Source organism: Pongo pygmaeus, chromosome 19 (assembly GCF_028885625.2).
Source record: "Pongo pygmaeus isolate AG05252 chromosome 19, NHGRI_mPonPyg2-v2.0_pri, whole genome shotgun sequence".
Classification (NCBI taxonomy): domain Eukaryota; kingdom Metazoa; phylum Chordata; class Mammalia; order Primates; family Hominidae; genus Pongo; species Pongo pygmaeus.
This window is the reverse complement of record NC_072392.2, coordinates 56,993,541-57,008,894: the sequence shown is the minus strand read 5'-3', so window position 1 is coordinate 57,008,894 and position 15,354 is coordinate 56,993,541. Positions and strand designations below refer to the sequence as shown.

The 15,354-nt window shown below is 45.3% G+C and overlaps 1 long non-coding RNA gene across 1 annotated transcript in view; it reads right to left on the bottom strand.

Moving 5' to 3' along the window:
• Positions 1–395: 395 nt before the first annotated feature.
• LOC134738644 (uncharacterized) overlaps positions 396–15,354 on the bottom strand; it is a 34,566-nt gene continuing 19,607 nt past the window's right edge. The window contains exon 2 of the long non-coding RNA XR_010124537.1: positions 396–2,241. This is a non-coding gene — a long non-coding RNA (uncharacterized LOC134738644). The remainder of the gene's footprint in view (positions 2,242–15,354) is intronic.

Genomic DNA, 15,354 nt, shown 5'->3' with positions numbered 1-15,354 from the left:
TAATTGAAGGTATACTCCATGCTCCACTTGTCCTGCTGGAGCTTACTTCACCATCACCTGGAGCATCCTCTCAGCCCCTGATGTGTATAGAACTTCAGTTTCTCAGGTCCCCCACTGATAATCTGCCATGTTGTGCAGGCATATCCTCTCCTAGCTTAATCATGGTGGAAGGCAAAGGAGAAGCAAAGCACCTTCTTCACAAAGTCGCAGGAAGGAGAAGTAAAAAATGCTGTTTTATTTTTAGATGGAATTTTGCTCTTGTCACCCAGGCTGCAGTGCAATGGTGCAATCTCAGCTCACTGCAACCTCCGCCTCCAGGGTTCAAGCGGTTCTCCTGCCTCAGCCTCCTGAGTAGCTGGGATTACAGGCACCTGCCACCACAGCTAATTTATGTATTTTTTTTTTTTTTTTTTTTTTTTTTACTAGAGATGGGGTTTCACCATGTTGGCCAGGCTAGTCTCGAATTCTTGACCTCAGGTGATCCACTGGCCTCGGCCTCCTAAAGTGTTGGGATTATAGGCATGAGCCACCACACCCAGCCGAAAAATGCTATTTTTATCCATGCTAATATTATAGTATGATTACTTTCCCTTTTACATTTTTGTCTTTCCTGAGGTTATTGTTTGTTCATTTATTTGGCTTTTTAATTATGTATTATTAATTTAACCCCAAACTTACTCCAGTTATATAAATCTGCTCTTGATACATTCAAAACAGTGGTGTAAGGTATATGGATATGCTTTGGTCGTTTGGTCGATAGGCCCAGGTGGATATCCAGGCCTGCATAACTCAGTGAGTTTGGCGCACAGGCGCACATCTCCACTTGTTATATAACCTTTTGGTGTAAGTTCATACTTGGCTCTGAGCCACTATTGTCTGTAAAAGGTATAATTGCCCTGCTAACGCTATACAGGGGCTCTGGGCTCGGCTCAATATGGCTTGACATGGAGCGTGTGTTGACGTCCAGAGAAAGAGAGAGCCAAAGCTGTCTGTCTTGCAGACAGATAGGAGGGAGCCATGACGCAGCTCGGCTTGCTCGTGTCCAGAGAGAAAAAGAGTTAAGTTGCTGACCCTAAAGGCAAGGGAGAGCTGGCCACACAGGTGTGTGTGGGAGTCGCCGGACTAAGCAGCCAAGACAGGGTGGACATTCTAAAAGAGCTAGTTTGAGTAAGCTGTGTAAGACAGCTGCTGCTAAATAGAACCAAATTCAACTGCCTATGGCCGGCCACCCAGTGTTCTTTCTGCTCATCCACCTACTGCCCTTAGACTTCAGCATGGGCTGGACCCAGACCCCAGGATCTAACAATTGGCGACGAGGATGGAAGGAGGTGAGTGGGTCTTCAGCCCCTGAGGGCTCACGGGTCGGCTATGTGGCCACAGCATGAGCTGTGGTACCCAGTCGCAGTGGTGCTGCTTGGATGAGCCCCAGTGGAAACATGGGAGGCAGTGGACAGATCCCCTATGAGTGTGGAGAAGGCGCTGAAGCACCTGGAAATGCACAGCATTGAAAGGAACATACCTTTGCCAGCAGAGTCAGATGGGCATTTGCGACTGTGCTGAGGGAAATTAATGCCCAATCCCTGCAGGATGCAGCGCAGGGAGGAGGAACCTCCGTTGCAGGCTTGCCCGGTAGTCCGTCAGAAAATAGAGCATGAACAGCTGTTGGGCCCCAAGAGGAGGCCCAGAGACCCCACCCCCCATCGTGGTGGAACACATTTCCTATGGTGCCTGTGTCCTCGCTGAGTTGCGGGAGTTAAGCAACTAATGTCGGCAGTTGTGTACAGACTTAGTGCAAGTCCTTCGGGAGAAGGACATTGCTGCGCAACCTAGTCCTACCCGAGCATTCCAGTTCAAAGAGTACCTGCTGCAGTTGGCGGAAGTATAAAGCCTTTTCTGCTTGATAAGAGAACTGGCCAAGGTGCCGGCTTGCGGGGCACTGGACAACCAGAGCCACATGTGGATTTGGCAATCCACTGGTCTCTGAACCCGGATAAGTTTCCGGGCAGAGCCGCATAAACAGCTATGAAAGTTGGTCAATGAAAGTAAAACCTGTGTCTTTGCATCTTGGCATCGGCTGCTTGGCTCTCCACTTATGCACCGTGTATGTGTCTCACATACCTGAAGACATTCTGGGGGTGGATGTTTTGCACGGCTTGGCAGCTGTACCGTCTGTCACGGACTTGCTGGACCGTTTGACAACGGAACTGGGACTTCTTGTCCAGAGAGCCAGGAACAGTTTGCCTTCATGGGAGGGAAACAATGGACTTTTTTTTTTTTGAGATGGAGTCTTGCTCTGTCGCCCAGGCTGGAGTGCAGTGGCACGATCTCAGCTCCCTGCAACCTCTGCCACCTGGGTTCAAGCAATTCTCCTGCCTCAGCCTCCTGAGTAGCTAGGACTATAGGCATCCGCCACCACGCCCGGCTAATTTTTTTTTTTTCTTTTTTGAGACAGAGTCTCGCTGTGTCACCAGGCTGGAGTGCATATGCAGTGGCGCGATCTCGGCTCACTGCAACCTCCGCCTCCTGGGTTCAAGCGATTCTCCTGCCTCAGCCTCCCAAGTAGCTGGGACTACAGGCGTGCGCCACCACACCTGGCTAATTTTTGTATTTTTAGTAGAGACAGGGTTTCACCATATTGGCCAGGATGGTCTCATTCTCCTGACCTTGTGATCCGCCCGCCTCTGCCTCCTAAAGTGCTGGGATTACAGGCATGAGCCACCATGCCCAGCCAATTTTTGTATTTTTAGTAGAGATGGGGTTTCACCATATTGGCCAGGCTGGTCTCGAACTCCTGACCTTGTGATCTGCCCGCCTCGATGTCCCAAAGTGCTGGGATTACAGGTGTGAGCCACCGTGCTAAGCCCGACAATGGGCTTTCATAGTGTTGCCGCTGGGCTATTGCATAGCCCCGCCATATGCTGTGGTTTTGTTAATAATGTTCTGTTAACCTCTGATTCTCTTGCAGGTTTAAAAGTGGCAGCACTCCTCTTGCCTGGGATTGGGATGATGAGGCTGAGACACACTTTCTGGGTAGTAAACCAAGGGTGCCCATTTACACTAGATGTACATATACAGATAGTTTTGGCCAGGGACTATAGCAGTGCATGAGCGCTTGGAAGCACCAGTAAGCTTGTAGTCCCAGCTGTGAAAAAGAGCTGCTCTCCAGTGTTCATTAATAGAGAAGCAGTTAGTAATAGTGGGATGGGTGTGTTCATGGGTAACCACACCCCCCAAACTGGGAAAGCAGTTAGTAACTGCATATGCTGCCCTTCAGGCTCATAAGAGCATGGCAGGACAGGTTACAGTCATCATGCTTACGACTAACCCAATAGTAGGATGGGTGCATTCATGGATAACAACCCCTGGACAGGGACGGTGAAGACATCCACTTTAGTGAAGTGGGGTGCCTACTAACTTAGAGCAGCAGAGTACACTGAGTACAAGTTCCTTAGCAGCAGAGTTACAAGAGGTTTTGGGACCTGAAGTCCTAATGCAAGATGAGGCCATGAGGCCTGAGGCACCCCTAGACCCTAAGCCTTCACCATTAGGAAGGACGCCCCCCCATTCCTAATAGGGTATCATGTACAAGTGGGTCCAGCTGGGGTGCTACTGCTGCCTGGACTTCTGGTGCAGTCCAGGCTAGTACTGACATCATATGGTTTTAAAACAGGTATGGGCAAAGTGGTTAATAAGCTAAACTCAAGGCAGCGTGAATGGTAATCACCAAGGAGGTGACACCTAAGGTAATCTGCGCCAATAGCTGGGCAGTTTATCACAGCTTATGTATGCAAGGGCCTGCGTGCCCAGAAGCTTATGTATGTATCAGGCTTGTGTGCCCAAGGCTTGTGTGTCAGGCTTATGTGTCAAGCCTGTGTATGTATTGGGCCTGCATGCCCAAAGTTTATATGTCAGGCCTGTATGCCAAACCTGTGTATCAAACCTGTGTGTCCAAGGCATATGTCTCCTTTGGCCTAGGGGGTGGAGTGTAAGGTACATATGGATGTGCTTTGGTCAAGGAATAGGCTGAGGTGGATATCCAAGGCCTGCGTAACTCAGTGAGTTCGGTGTGCAGGCACACACCTTCACTTGTTATATAACCAGTTTGTGTCAAGTTCATACTTGGTTCTGAGCCACTATTGTCTGCCCTGTTAATGCTGTATGGGGGACCTGGGGGCTTGGCTTGGCTCAACATGGCTTGACATGGGGGATGCACTGGCACCCAGAGAAAGAGAGACAGAGAGAGCCAAAGCTGTCCATTTTACAGATGGACAGGAGAGAGCCAGGACACAGCTTGGCTTGCTCATGCCCAGAAAGAAAAAGAGTTAAGCTGCTGACCCTGAAGGCAAGGGAAAGCCTGCTGCACAGGTGTGTGTGGGAGCCACCAGACTAAGCAGTCGAGATAGGGTGGACAATGTAAAAGAGCTAGTTTGAGTAAACTGTGTAAGAGAGATGCTGCTAAATAAAACCATATTCACCTGCCTACAGCCCATCAAGTGTTCTTTCTGCTCATCCACCCACTCCCCTCGGACTTCAGCATGGCTGGACCCAGACATCGGGATCTAACAAGTGTTTTTCTAGCAATCATAATCTATTAATTGAATCTTTCTTTAGAAATCTCTTCCGCACCCTTCTAGCCTGCTCCAATCTGTATTGGTTCCTCTCTAGGCCTATACCACTGTCTCATTGGTATCTCCCTTTACAACCATCCTAGTGGTTTACTTTATATCTCTCTTTTGGTTGTACCCTTCATTTTGTGTCATATTTTTCCTCCTTCTTGGTTCACTCCTTATTTTGGAGGAGTCCATCCCTGGCAGCTTCCTAAAGTTTAAAAATATTTTACTTTTTTTTTTTTTTTAGAGACAGGCTCTTGCTATGTTCCCTGGGCTGGCCTCAAACTCCTGGGCTCAAGGGATCCTCCTGTGTAAGGAACATGGCTGCAATGCAGTGAGGCAGGCATGGGCCAAGGTAAACATCCTGCATGACTCAGCAAGTTTGGAGTGCAGGTGCATAACTTTGCTTGTTATATAATCACAGCTACATAGGCATAACATGGGAAGGCTCATCACTTGGCTTGGAGCCACTATTGTCTGTAAAAGGTATAACTGCCCTGCTGATGCTGTACAGGCATGCTCTTGCCCAGAGAGAGAAAGTGTTAAGCTTCTGACCCTGTAGAGACAGCTGGCTTTGCAGCTGTGTAGGGGAGTGGCAGGAGTCACAGAGCCAGAACAGGTAGCTGAGACAGAGACAGACAGTGTAAGAGAACTGCTGAATGAAACCATCTCTCACCTGCCTATGGCCCCTTAAGTGTTCTTTCAGCTATATACGATGGGGGTCTCACCATGTTGCCCAGGCTGGTCTCAAAATCCTGGGCTCAGGTGATGCTCCCACCTTGGCATCCCAAAGTTAGGTATTACAGGTGTGAGCCACCATGCCTGACCTCCATCTTGAAGGTAGAACTAACAAGATTTACTGATAGGTAGAAGGTGGTGGGGTGTGAGAAAGAGAGGAATTGAAGATAATTCCAAGTGAGTCTGGTGACTCATAACTTTTCATAGGTTTTCTCATATGCAGCAAAATGACAATGGAGCAGTGTTTCCTGTTTTAGGGGAAAAGGATCACAATTTTACACTGGTATGCTTGACTCTCTTTGAAATGGCAATTTACCTAGGCAGCCAGAGAGATTGGCTAGCTGAGATCCAACTAATTTTAGGCAACTACAACAAACAAGAAGAGAGAAAATTGGGGACAAAAAGAGAAAGACTCAGCACAACAGTCAAATCATATCAGCGAAGTCCCTTAAGCCTCCACCACTTCCCTTGCTTCCTTGCTCCGGCAGGGTCTTAGCTTGTCAGCCAGTTCCATGGCCACCCATCATACTCAGGGTGAAGCTGGCCAGCAGAATGCTGCAGCCTTGGGGTGGGAGGCCTAGCTCAAGGGAAACTGAATAGCTTAGTAACTGACACAAGTTTTGAGGGAGTGCAAACCATCTATCAACAGATACTGTTTTTTTCCCTTAAGGAAGTACTGTGGCAAAATGACAGATGAATTACAATAAAAAGCTCAAAAAAGGGTAGGGGTGATATATAAGAAACAGTGATGAGTAGGCGGGGCGCAGTGGCTCATGCCGTAATCCTAGCACTTTGGGAGGCCGAGGCTGGCAGATCATGAGGTCAGAAGATAGAGACCATCCTGGCCAACATGGTGAACCCCATTTCTACTAAAAATACAAAAATTAGCTGGGTGTGGTGAAATGTGCCTGTAATTCCAGCTACTCAGGAGGCTGAGGCAGGAGAATTGCTTGAACCCGGGAGGAAGAGGTTGCAGTGAGCCAAGATCCTGCCACTGCACTCCAGCCTGGTGACAGAGAGAGATTCTGTCTCAAAAAAAAAAAAAAAAAAAAAGAGGCCGGGGGTGGTGGCTCACACCTGTAATTCCAGCACTTTGGGAGGCCGAGGGGGGAAGATCGTGAGGTCAGGAGTTTGAGACCAGCCTGGCCAACATGGCACAACACTGTCTTTATTAAAAATACAAAAATTAGCCGGGCATGGTGGTGAGTGCCTGTAATCCCAGCTACTCAGGAGGCTGAGGCAGGAGAATGGCTTGAACCTGGGAGGTGGAGGTTGCAGTGAGCCAAGACCACGCCATTGCACTCCAGCCTGGGTGACAAAAGCAAGACTCTGTCTCCAAAAAAAAAAAAGAAACAGTGAGGAGTAAAGAAACTGACAATGTTCACAGCTGTATAGATTAAATAGTTGTTGATAGTGGTTTTGATGTTTAGTGCAATTTGTCAGAAAAGATTCTTAGAAAAGACATAATAACAAAGATGAATAACAATCTTGAACTAAATCACAACAAAAGTGGAAGTGAGTTATAAGGCAGAGGAGAAAGAAAATCTTGCTAAAGATTTCTGTAGCAAGGCAAATTATAGGGGAGCAAAATTATAGCTACTGTTTCCTGATGGTCATTAAAAATATTGGGCAGGGCATGGTGGCTCACGCCTATAATCCCAGCACTTTGGAAGGCGGAGGCAGGAGGATCACTTGAGCCCAGGAATTTGAGACCAGCCTGGGCAACATGGCGAAACTCTGTCACTACAAAAAATACAAACATTAGCTGGGTGTGGTGACATGTGCCTGAAGTTCCAGCTACTAGGGAGGCTGAGGTAGAAGGATCACCTGTGCCCAGGAGGTGGCGGTTGCAGTGAGCTGTGATCACTCCACCGTACTCCAGCCTGAGTGACAGAGCCTCATCCTGTCTCAAAAAAAAAAAAAAAAAAAGAAAAAGAAAAAAGTAAAAAAAAAAAAAAGAAAGAAACCAGTGACCCATAACGTAGTTGTTAACAATTTATAGGTAACCAATTGTAAAAGAGAAAAAGAATTAAAACAGAAAATGCAAACCCAAATGACCACACAGAGGCCAGAAGGGTAATATGGAAATGGATATTTTTACTTTTGTTTCTTGAAATATGGCTCTCTTGGGTCTTCAATGAAAGTAATAGAGTCACGGAAACAGATATTCTACCATAAGAAAAAAATAGTGCAAGGAGAGACCATAAATATAAACTAAAATTCTCTCCACTTTGGAAAAATAACACAGAATGGGGGGCACTGTGGTGAACCAGAGGGTACATACCCCATCTAGAGGGGCCAGCCACCACTCAGTGATGTGAGATTAAGGGGCCTCACATTATAGATCCTCTAATTTTTAAAGTGTGGATACACAACTTAATTTCTACATGAAAGATCTAGATTTCAAAATGTTGGATCAGCCAGTCGTGGTGGTGCACGCCTGCAGTCCCAGCTACTCAGGAAGCCAAGGTGGGAAGGATCCTTTGAGCTTAGGAGTCAAAGGCTGCAGTGAGCTATGATCATGCAGTAAATTCTCCCAAAGTCAAAGTCATGTTGACAAAAAAAAAATCCCAGCTATTTACAATTTACATAAGATATACCTAAAACAACATGACTAAGAGAGTTTGATAATACCGGGAAGTGTTTCTATTAAAGCAAATGCTAACATAAAGAAGGCTATTGTGGCTAATATGATAAGGAAATGTATTGGCTCATATAACTAGAAGGTTAAAGTTAAGGAGGGGTTTATGGTTATTTATTTCAGTAGCTCAATAATTTCATCAAGGACCCAATTTATTAGGTCCATCTGATTTGCTATCTACAATATTATATTCACCCTAAAGTTGGCTTTTATTTTTTTGGAGACAGGGTCTTGCTCTGTTGCCCAGGCTGGAGTGCAGTGGTGCAATCACGGCTTGCTGCAGCCTTGATCTCCCAGGCTTAAGCAATCCTCTTACCTCAGCCTCCTGAGTAGCTGCGACCACAGGTGTGTGGCACTATGCCCAGCTCATTTTTGTATTTTTTGTGGATACAAGGTTTCCCCATGTTTCCCAGGCTGATTTCAAACTCCTGGGCTCAAGCCATCTGCCTGCCATGGCCTTCCCAAGTGCTGGGATTACAGGAATTAGCCACCACACCCAGCCACTTTCTTTCTTAAGTCTCATCAAGTGCACTAGTGAGGGCTTTATTTATAATAGATGGCTGCCAGCCACACTCTGAACATAGGTTTTCATGTTTATGGGTAGTAGAAGAGAGCTATTCACCCAGCTGTTTTTAAGTCTGTCCCTGGGTCTAATTAGGACAATTTAGTAACATACCTACTCTTGAACCAGCAAAGTTCACAGGGGAATGCCACGTGCTGATTGGCTTAGGTTTGGATTCCTAAACTAATCTTGTATTAGTTATCTATTGCCACATAACAAATTACCTCAAAACTTAGTGGCTTATGGCTGAGCATGGTGGCTCATGCCCATAATGTCAGCATTTTGAGAGGCCAAGGCAGGTGGATCACTTGAAGTCAGGAGTTCAAGATCAGCCTGACCAACATGGTGAAACTCTGTCTCTACTAAAAATACAAAAATTAGCTCGGCATGGTGGCGTACTCCTGTAGTCCTAGCTACTTGGGAGGCTGAGTTGGGAGGATTGCTTGAGCCCGGGAGGTGGAGGTTTTAGTGAGTTGAGATCATGCCACTGCATTCCAGCCTGGGTGATAGGGTGAGACTCTATCTCAAAAACAAACAAACAAACAAAAAACTTAGTGGCTTAAAACAACAACAAACATTTATTCTCTCAAAGTTTCTGTGGTCAGGAACAGATTAGCTGAGCAGTTCTGGCTCAGGATCGCTCATGAGGATGCAATAAAGATGTCATCTGAAGGCTTGACTGAGGCTGGAGTATCCACTGTCAAAGTGGCTAACTCCAGCCAGGCACAGTGGCTCATGCCTGTAATCTCAGCAATTTGGGAGGCTGAGGCAGGTGGATTGCTTGAGTCCAGGAGTTTGAGACCAGCCTGGGCAACATGGCAAAACCCTGTTTCTACAAAAAATGCAAAAACTAGCCAGATGTGGTGGTGTGCACCTGTCCTGGCTACTCAGAAGGCTGAGGTGAGAGGATCACCTGAGCCTGGGAGGTGGAGGTTGCAGAGTGATCATGCCACTGCACTCCAGCTTGGGTGACAGAGTGAGACCCTGTTTCAAAACAAACAAACAAAAAACCCCAAAGTGGTTCACTCACATGGCTGATGCCCTAGTTCTTCTTCACAAGGTCCTCTCCTCAAGCCTGCTTGGGTGGCCTCACAATATGGTGGCTGCCTTCCCCCAGAGTGAGTGATTCAAGAAAGAGGGTACTGAGTGGAAGCTATGTCCTTGGAAGTAACACAGCATCACTTCCACCATATTCTATTTGTCAGGTGTGAGTCACAGTAGAGAAAGGGAACCTCTCTTTCCCAATAGTTTTAACTAAAATTCCAGAATTGATTCCCATTAGCCTTGCCAGGGTCATCATCACCCAGGCCACGCCTGGGTCTTGGCTATTTTCTGGAGCTGAGAGGTGGACTCAGTCCCGTCTGAAACACATGAATGGAAAGTGGAAGAGAGATAGCTCCCCAAAGGGCAATCAGGTGGTGTTACCAGAAGAGAGAATAGATACTAGATGAGCAAAAATAAAAGACGTCCACTATAATGCCTCAATGTTATTGGAAATCTTTACAGCAATTGTGCATTACTTCATGAAAAAATTTAATACAAAAAATTAAAGACATTAATAGTGATTATCTCTGCATGGCACTTTCCTTCTAGTTTGCTATTTATTCCAAATTTCTGTTCATGAGTATGTATTACTTTTATAATCAGAAAATAAAAATAACTATTATTTTCTAAAAGGTAAAATTCACCACCATGAGAGTGGAAACAGGATACAGTACTTCTGGCCAGGTGTGGTGGCTCATGTCTGTAATCCCAACACTTTGGGAGGCCAAGGCAGGCAGATCACCTGAGGTCCGGAGTTCAAGACCACCCTGGCCAACATGATGAAACACGCTCTCTACTAAAAATACAAAAATTAGGCTGGGCGCAGTAGCTCACGCCTGTAATCCCAGCACTTTGGGAGGCCAAGGCGGGCGGATCATGAGGTCAGGAGATCAAGACCATCCTGGCTAACATGGTGAAACCATGTCTCTACTAAAAATACAAAAAATTAGCCAGGCATGGTGGCACGTGCCTGTAGTTCCAGCTACTCGGGAGGCTGAGGCAGAAGAATCACTTGAACCCGGGAAGCAGAGGTTGCAGTGAGCAGAGATCACGCCACTGCTCTCCAGCCTGGGCGACAGAGCAAGACTCTGTCTCAAAAAAGCAAAACAAAGCAAAAACAAAAATTGGCTGGGCATGGTAGTGTGCACCTGTAATCCCAGTTACTCAGGAGGCTGAAGCAAGGAGAATCACTTGAACCTGGGAGGTGGAGGTTGCAGTGAGCCAAGATTGCGCCACTGCACTCCAGCCTGGGAGACAGTGCAAGACTCTGTCTGACCAAAAAAAAAAAAAAGGGATACAGTACTTCTAATCCCAGCATTTTGGGAGGCTGAGGCAGGAGGATCACTTGAGGTCAAGAGTTCCAGGCTGCAGTGAGCTTTTTTTTTTTTCTTGAGACAGAGTCTCCCTCTGTCACCAAAGCTGGAGGGCAAAGGCACAATCTTGGTTCACTGCAACCTTTGCCTTCTGGGCTCAAGTGTTCCTCCCATCTCAGCCTCCCAAGTAGCTGGGACTACAGGCATATGCCACCACACCTGGCTAAATTTTTTGGTATTTATTGTAGAGATGGGGTTTTGCCATGTTGCCCAGGCTGGTCTTGAACTCCTGAGCTCAAGCGATCCTCCTGCCTTGGCCTCTCAAAGTGCCGGGATTACAGGCGTGAGCCACCATGCCTGGCCTTGAAGTGAGCTTTGATAGTGGCATAGCAATCTAGCATGGGCGACAAGAGCAAGACCCTCTCTCTTTAAAAAAAGAAAAAAAAAATCCATTTAGCCAAAGTCAAAGACTTTTCTTTCCAAGGAAAGAAAGCAAGAATATACAATGAGTGGAAAGTGTAAACCATGATGGCTGAAAGTGTAAACATGATGGCTGAAGCGAAATCAGATATACCAATTATTAATATATGAAAGAGTTTAATACTTTTATTAAAGGGCAACAACTGTCAGATTTAGCATTTACCAAAAAAAGATACAACTATATGCTGTTTTGACCACAAAAATGAGTGGAACTGTTGAGAGTAGAAACAATTCTATTCTCAATAGAAGTCAAAATTTCACAATATTGTCTTTCTGGGAAGAAAGCATGTCCCTCCTTTCATTAAAATCCTCTTTTACCTCCCCCTATTGTCTTGTAGCTTTTCCACACAGGTCCATTGCATTTTTTTGTTGACTTTATTCTTCCATATTTTATGTTTTTATTGCTTTTATAATCTTTCCTTCCATTGTATTTTTAACTTGTCTATATGTTTTATATATATTGTATATATACTGTGTGCTTATATATGGATGTATTTGTATATAGGAAAATTACTGCCACTACCGGAAGAAATGTAAATGAGTAGAGTACAACATACTAAGATAAAAATTTGGTCAAAAATGATTGTATCTTTCCATATAATTAGATCTATAGGAAGAAAGGTAAGAGTATCAGTTGTTGTAAATAATTGCTAATGCTGGGCACGGTGGCGGTGGCTCACGCCTGTAATCATAGCACTTTGGGAGGCCGAGGCAGGCGGATCACCTGAGGTCAGGAGTTCGAGACAAGCCTGGCCAACATGGTCTCTAGTAAAAATAAAAATTAGGTGGGCATGATCGTGCACGCCTGTAATCCCAGCTACTCAGGAGGTTGAGGCAGGAGAATAACTTGAACCTCGGAGATGGAGGTTGCAGTGAGTCGAGATTGTGCCATTGCACTCCAGCCTGGGCGACAGAGCAAGGCTCCATCTAAAAAAAAAAAAAAAGAAAGAAAAAAGAAAAAAAAAACTGCTAAATACCCAAGATTCTGTGGCAGGGCACGGTGGCTCACGCCTGTAATCCCAGCACTTTGGGAGGCCGAGGCAGGTGGATTATCTGAAGTCAACAGTTCAAGACCAGCCTGGCCTGGTGAAATCCCATCTCTACTAAGAATACAAAAACTAGCTGGGTATAGTGGCAGGCCCCTGTAGTCCCAGCTACTCGGGAGGCTGAGGCAGGAGAATTGCTTGAACCTGGGAAGCAGAGGTTGCAGTGAGCTGATCATGGCACTGCACTCCAGCCTGGGCACAGAGCGAGACTCTGTCTCAAAAAAAAAAAAAAGATTGTGTTCTTTCTTGTGATTTACTTAAAAGGCGATGATCTTTAAAGAAAAGAAAAAACAAAATACTGTAAGAGGAGCTTATAATAAATGTAGAAATAAAAGATATCACAGTAGTCATACAATCATACAAAATACAGGAAGGCAGATAAATGTATTTGTAAATTTTTTATTTGTTGTAAAGGTATTTTTCATTGTGCAGCAGAAAGTGTGAGATAAGTAGAAGGGGGCTTGTATAGAAACTGGGAAGTGTTAATTGTAAAGAGACAGTATTGACTGAATAGAGTCACACATTGTTAGCCATAGGGCAGTCTCCAAAAAATAATTTTAAAAAGGTACAGCTAAAAAGCTAATAGGAAATAAAATGGAATATTAAAAGTATTAGACCATTACCCATTCAGACAAAATTCTACAACAGGCAAAACTAATCAATAGTACCAGAAATCACATCAGTGTTTGCCTGGGTTGGGGCATTTGTGACAACTGACTGCACAGGATCACCAGGGAACTTCTTGGGAGATGGGAATGTCCACCTTGACTGGGGGTGGTAGTTACATACGTGTGTATATCTGTCAAAAGTCATCAATGTGTACACTTAAAATGTATCACTTTTATTGTATGTAAATTATGCCTTAAAAGTTGATTTTTTTTATAGCCAGGCGTGGTGGCGTGCATTGCACCCTGTAGTCCCAGGTACTCAGGAGGCTAAGGCTGAGTATCGCTTGAGCCCAGGAGTTGGAGTCTATAGTGAGCTAGCCTGGGAGACAGAGTGAGACCCTGTCTAAAAAAAAAAAAAATTTTGATTAAAAAAAAAATACTGGCCGGGCACAGTGGTTCAGACCTGTAATCCCAGCACTTTGGGAGGCTGAGGTGGGTGGATCACTTGAGGTCAGGAGTTCAGGACCAGCCTGACCAACATGGCAAAACCCTGTCTCTACTAAAAAAATACAAAATTAGCCGAGCATGGTGGCGCACACCTGTAATTCCAGCTACTTGGGAGGCTGAGGAATTGCTTGAACCCAGGAAGCGGAGGTTGCCGAGATCGTGCCATTGTACTCCAGGCTGGGCAACAAGAGTGAAACTCTGTCTCAAAAACAAAACAAAACAAAAAAAAACACTATCATATCTTTACTTGCAGATAGTTTTTTGGGAAGAAAAACAAAAACCCAACAAGCTACTTTATCTTTGACACTGTAAGTCCCTGTGGTGAATTCAGATATTTGTAGTTTTTGCTTGCCAGACATTCCTGATCCCGTCTTTTGGTAACAACCCCTGATTGTTTTCTTAGGTTATTACCCTTTTTCTAGCTGATGTAGTTTTGGTGAACAATTATATTAACCTGTCCTCTGGCCAAAGGTGGACATGTGACCAAGAGAGCCCATCAGCCTTTCTATCCCTGGAATTTTAATTTTGAGTCATGTGATCTAAGGACCAAAAAATGCTTAGAGCTGTTTCATCCTGCTAGTGATCAGCATCTGCAAGATGGCCAATGTCTATTTCGCCCTTGGCCATGGTCTGTGCCCATCACTGCTGTGCTTTCCTCCTTCTGGATCATAGAGCTTCTTGAGAGACAGATTTCTCTCTCCTTTCTCCAGGGCACCTTGGAATTGTCAACCCCTGTAACAGGCTGCCAGTGGCCAGTTCGGGAGGCTGCCTAAAGTTCCTAAACACACAGAAATCATTCTGTTTTTCTGAGCAACTCTTCAGTTACCCAAAACACTTCACAGATGCTAGTTACCACCAGATAATTCAAGAGCATCATTGTATGACTCCCATATCATGCTGGGGGGCCCGGAGATGTTGTCTAAGGCCTATCAGCCTGGCATATCAGGCAGCTGTTCCACTTTGGGTTCCTACTGCCTTTCTCAAATCTTCCTGTGAAAGTAGGTCCTATGTACTCAGATGCCACAGATCTTCAGTTTTTGATTCCTACTCTGGGATCCATGAGTGGAGGTAGTGGTGGGGTGGTGAGGGGACGGGGTACAGGGTACTTTCTAAATAATAAGGTTCCTATGCTTTCTACTTTGGGCTTTCCCTCCTTTTCCTTTCTCCTCTCCAGGGAAACTGGCTGGTCTAAGGGATGCAGAAGCTCTATTCATCAAGTTGCTCCCAAATCTACTGCTGTGTCTATGCATATTAGCACTTTCTATTTCCCTGCAGGGGCTAGACTTTTAAACAAAAGGCTCCTGTTTCTCTCTTCTGTGCCCTCTCACTTAAAACAAGTAAACATAGAACCACAATAGCTGCTGTCTCAATGCAGGGGAGGGGTTGCAGAGCAACTTCAGTTCACAACTAAAATGGTTATGTTAGTTGAGCATGGTGGTGCGCGCCTGTGGTCCCAGCTCCTCAGGAGGCTGAGGTGGGAGGATCACCTGAGCCCAGGGAGGTTGAGGCTATAGTGGGCTGTGATTGTGCCACTGTGCTCCAGCCTGGGCAACAGAGTGAGACCTTGTCTCAAAAACAAACAAACAAACATACAAACTGATATCTTACCACATAAACAAACTGTATAAACATCCTCATACATAATCTATTTGAAGATGTGAGAAAACATCTATAAAACCAGTTGAACATTTTTAAGTTTCCTAATATGTTTGCCTAAACATTTTCTAATGTAACTTTAGTGTCTTCAACTCTAAACTTAATAGGCTTTTCTTATCAGGCTAGCTCACCCTTCTGTGGATTTTGTG